This window comes from Otolemur garnettii, unplaced genomic scaffold, assembly GCF_000181295.1.
Source record: "Otolemur garnettii isolate 467f Iridium unplaced genomic scaffold, OtoGar3 scaffold00051, whole genome shotgun sequence".
NCBI lineage: Eukaryota > Metazoa > Chordata > Mammalia > Primates > Galagidae > Otolemur > Otolemur garnettii.
The window spans coordinates 7321212-7326756 of NW_003852446.1; positions in this window are offsets into that span (position 1 = coordinate 7321212).

Below are 5545 nucleotides of genomic sequence, written 5' to 3' on the forward strand. Positions count from 1 at the left end.
GTGTTCGGCCTTAACGTCTTGTCTTTTATATGGCTGAATAGTATTCTTTTTTTTTTTTTTGGAGACACAGTCTCAAGCAGTTGCCCTGGAGTAGAGTGCTGTGGTGTCACAACTCACAGCCACATCAAACTCCCGAGCTTAAGCAATTCTCTTGCCTCAGCTTCCCAAGTAGCTGGGACTACAGGCACCCGCCACAATACCCAGCTATTTTTTTTTGGTTGTTGTTGTTGTAGCTGTCATTGTTTTTAGCTGGCCCTGGGCCGGGTTCGAACCCTCTAGCCTCAGTGTATGTAGCTGACACCCTACCCACGGAGCTATGGGCGCTGCCAGCTGAGTAGTATTCTATGGTACACATATACCACAGTTTAATAATCTATTCATGTGTTGGTGAGTACTTAGGTTGTTTTCCACATTTTGGCGGTTGTAAATTGGGCTGCAATAAATAGTACAAATGTCCTTATGCTAAAATGAATTTTTTTCTTCTGGGTAGATTCCTAATAATGAGATTGTGGGTTAGCTGAACTTTTTAAAGTAGGAAAACAAGCTGCAAGCCAAGGTTATGAGTGGAGAGAGTCTAGAGCATTTTCTGGATGTGTGAGAATTGTATATTTCCTTAGGGCAGCATCTAAATTCAATTTAAGGACCATTTGGCCTCTCAAAGCTGAAGGAGGACTGGGAATACAATTGAAGCATTTTTTTTTCCTGTTTGACAGGTTGTATGGTGTCTTGTGTTTTTATTCAGCATGTCTTCCTTGGCTAGTAAGGTTGTGTTGGTACAGCAAATCTTACACAGTGATTAAATAGCAGTGTAAGACCATGAGGGATGGAGGGGAACTAACATTTATTTTGGGTTCTCTTTAACAGAACCCTACGAAGTAGTGCCTACACTTTTCCTAATTTGAGGAAATGAAGTCTATAAGTGCAAAGTGTCCTGGCTAACGAATTTGGGGTGGGGTAGAGAGGATGTGGTTGGGGATTTGTGGGAAAAGCTCAGAGGAGGGGATTATGGGGCATGTGAATAGGTTAGTTGGTGGGAGCAGGGAAATCATGAGCCTGATTTTGATCTCAGACCTGTGATGGGGACAGTGCAGCGAGTACTTGTATGGGAAGCAGGTTTCAGCTGGATTTTATAGATTTGGGTTTCAGCCATCTGGAGCTGGTGCCTTAGGGTCAGAGGAATGACGTTCTTCGAGAGAGGCTTATAAATGGATCCCTGGGAAAAATGAGGCAGGGAGATGAAACTTAGGCCTTGAATTTTTTTTTTCCTCTTCCTATCTTGCTTTCCTTTGGTAGTGGTATATTTAATTTGGACCATCTGATTCATTTTACATTATTGTTGAACAAACACACACAAAGCAGGCAGTGGTCTGGAAATGGGGACATTGCGTTGTTTGGACAAAGGATACATTTTGCCCTGGGGGAGGTCACTGTGTTTCTGAGCACTTTAGATGGCTCTGAGTAATAACCATTGAAGTGAATTTTCTAAGAACTTCTGCCAAACAACATTTTTTTTTTTTTATAGAGACAGAGTCTTTGTTGCCCTCGGTAGAGTTCCGTGGCATCACAGCTCACAGCAACCTCCAGCTCTTGGGCTTAGGCGATTCTCTTGCTTCAGCCTCCCGAGTAGCTGGGACTACAGGTGCCTGCTGCAACACCTGGCTATTTTTAGAGATAGGGCTCTCACTCTGGCTCAGGCTGGTCTGGAGCTCATGAGCTCAGGCAGTCCACCTGCCTTGGCCTCCCAGGGTGCTAGGATTACAGGCCTGAGCCTTCAAGCCCCTGGCCCCTACCCCTAGATTTTTATTTAATTGATCTAGCCGTGTGGCATTGGAATTTTTAAAAACTCCCCAGGTGATTATAATGCATAGCTAGGATTGAAAACAACTGGTCTGGATGTTCTAGAACCTCTGCAAAGATAAGGTAGTAAGAAGTCATAAATTCAGCCAAATGAAGTAATTTTTCATTTACCCATAAAACATTTTAAAAAAATCTTTTAAATTCCAAAATATCAAGAGAGAATACGAATGTTTTAGTTTACATAGATCATTTTTGTAATGCTTGAGTCCTGGCTATAGGTGTGCCTGGCACCCCAGATGGTGTTTATAGTACCCATTAGGTTGGCTTATTATCCCTCCACCCCAGTAAAACATTTATTGAGCATCTGAGGTCAAGATGACTAAGTGAGCCACCTCTTTAAGCCTAAGCAGAGCTTGTGGCTTTGGCTTGTAGTTTTCACATTAAAACTCTGATTTGGAAAAGAGATATTTCTGGGGAGTTTTTAGCTCCAGTTTCTTTGGTTTTTTCTCCAAGGCCTAAGAGCAGGCCGGGTGATGGGAGGCAGGGGAGATCAGGAGGAAGGTGAATAGGAAGTGAGGTGACAGTGGGAAGAACAGCATTGTCTCCACAATGTCCCACAGGCACCTTCCTGGCAGGGCCAGCCTACTCAGATGCCCACAAGGACTAAGTGGCCTGCACAAACAAACTGAGTACATAGATGAATGAACTATCAGAAATAATTCACACTTGGCCTGTTTTTATTGTGGGGATGGGGGTGGGGTAAGACCATAGTGTGAAAACAACACTTCAAATTGAGTTTCTTTTGTAAGTTTTTTTTTCCTTTAGTTTGAACTTGACCGAGGGCTTTCTTTATCCCTTATAGTGCCTTTCCTTTTCCACTAATTGTGCCAGTTAGGAAAAGGGGAAGGCCGCCATGCTGGGCTTGGCCAGCAGTCAAGGCCTTTGCGTAGAACAAAGACACCCCCTTTGCCTGGCCCAAGGGATGGAGTTCACCCCAGCTCAGTCCTTGGGCCATAGTCCTTGTTCACTGTACAGCCTGGTCAATCAAACGCAGGGTGGCCCTGCCTGGCTTGTTCATTGACCAGCATGGGGGATTTGTGTTCTGCTTCATAGTGTGCCAACAGAACCCAGTCTTGAGGCAGTTTACCCGGAGTGATGAGTTGTTTTATACACTTTCAAAACAGAAAACATCTGGTTATAGCCAAGGAGGGATTGCATAATTTCAAAATGGCTTTCATATTCAGAGTAAGTTCTGCAGGGCTGGGTATACTCAGTCACCTCCATGGTGGGCTGACCCACCATGCTTTGGTGATAAACTCAAACTGAACAAGGTTAGTTGATTTTATCAAGTTTGAAATCAGATTTTTTTTTTTTTAAGGGAGGTGGAATTCAGTCTTAAACACTACAGTTCTGGGAATATAATTCAGGCCTTCCCTTTTAATTTCCGAAACCAATTTCAGAATAGCAAAGCAAGCTAGGTTATTTTCTGCCAAATGAGTTTCCCAAAGGCACAGTTTTTGGAATGAGTGAGAACTTAATGATTCATTGGGCTGCTGGTGGTGTTCCTAGATGCTTGTGTTGCCACAGGGGTGTGATATGGATTGCAACAGTCTCTCCCTGCTGTGGGGCTTTTTTCCTGGAAGGTTGTTCACTCTGACCATCCGTGAAGCTCAACCACCCTGACATTAACTGGCCCTACCCAGGTCCCCTTCTCTTGGTGAGTTTCAGCTGCATCCTTACTCTGGCTTGCTGGATGGTATGCTGTATTTTAAGGGGAAGAAACCTCCTTTTTGGGGCTCAACACCATTGGTGACTTTTCTTGCATGTGGTGGGGGACCTACCTCTAATTCTTTTTTTGCAGTTTTTGGCTGGGGCTAGGTTTGAACCTGCCACATCTGCCATATTGGGCCGGCGCCCTACTCCTTTGAGCCACAGGCACTACCCCCTTACTCTAATTCTAAGGGCTCTTTGAAGTCCCTATGTTTTCTCTCTTTTTCCTCTCACATAGTTGCTGGTACCAGACAGGTCTTTGAGCTGTGGCTCATTTATTTCCATCTACTCCTATTTTGGGATTTGGAGATACATGCTACCATCTTGTTTTGTTCTATATGTCATCTGAGTTTTTTTTTTTTTTTTTGAGACAGAGTCCCATAATGTCACCCTCAGTAGAGCACTGTGGCGTCACAGCTCACGGCAACCTCGAACTCTTGGGCTCAAGTGATTCTCTAGCCTCAGCCTCCTAAGTAGCTGGGACTGCATGTGCCCTCCAAAATGCCTGGCTATTTTTTTTTTGTTGTAGTTATCATTGTTGTTTAGCTGGCCTGGGCCAGGTTCAAACCCGCCAGCCTGGGTGTATGTGGCTGGTGCCTTAACTACTGTACTATGGGTGCTGAGCCATTATCTGAGTTTTGATTGGGCTGTCATGATTAATTGCTTTGCTTGGTGATGCTAAACATTAAATTACGGTTTCTCTGTTTTTTTTACTATTAACATTTGCTGTTGTTTATTAAGCACAGTTAAAAATTTGAATTTTGGGTGGGTGCATTAGCTTGTTAGGGCTGCTGTTATAAAGTATTACAAATTGAATGTCTCAAAATGGCAGAAATTTGTTCCATCACAGTTCTGGAGGCTGGAAGTTCAAGATCAAAGCATGACACGGCCATTGTTTCTCCGGAAGGCTCTACGGGAGAATCAGTCCTTGCCCCTGTCACTATTTTCATATCACCTGTCCCTTTTTCTCTCTATGTTCTCTCTTCTGTCTCTTGTAAGGGCACTTGTCATTGACTTTAGAGTTCGCCTGGATAATAATCCAGGTGTTCTTATCATGAGATCCTTAATTACATTTACAAAGACCCTTATGCAAATAGTTACACTCCCAGTTTCTGGAAGTTCCTATTGTTTTGGAGGCCACCATTCTAATACAACAAGAGAAGGTGACATCTTTTTTTTAAATGGCAATTAATTTACACTTATAAATAGTCTGTGCAGGGCTCAGCACCTGTAGCAAAGTGGTTACAGCCCTGGCCACATAGACCGAGGCTGGCGAGTTTGAACCCAGCGTGGGCCAGCTAAAGAATGACAATTGCCATGGAAGGATAGCTGGGTGCTGTGGCAGGTGCCTGTAGTCCCAGCTACTTTAGAGGCTGAAGCAAGAGAATCACTTAAGCCCAAGAGTTTGAGGTTGCTGTGACGCCATGGCACTCTACCAAGGGGGACATAGTGAGACCCTGTTTCCAAAAAAAAAAAAAAAGTCCATGCAGGCCGCAATAAGTACATCCATATGCTATCTAATTTGGCTCTGTCTCCCGCCACCCCTCTCAATTTGTGGCCTTCATCTTTGCCATACATTAGAATGGTCTTGAATATAGTTCCAAAAGTCGCTGAAGATGCTCTACATGGCACAATGAAAAGGGTCCTTAATTTCCCAGCTCTAGGTTTGGCACTACTTAGTTCCTGGCAGGAATTCTAATGTAATTGTCTTGGCAAACTGCATTGCAGTCAGCTGTGAATTTTTTTTTTTTTTTTTTTTTTTTGCTTCTGTTTGGGTCACAGGATGCTTCTTTGTTTTGATGATTTCAAAGCCGTGTTTTTTTTTTTTTTCCGTACGGGGAGCCAGCCTGCAAAGGGTTGACTGGACAATAAAGAAAGAGTAATTCTGGGGGGCGCCTGTGGCTCAAAGGAGTAGGACGCCTGCCCCATATGCCAGAGGTGGCAGGTTCAAACCCAGCCCTGGCCAAAAAAAAAAAAA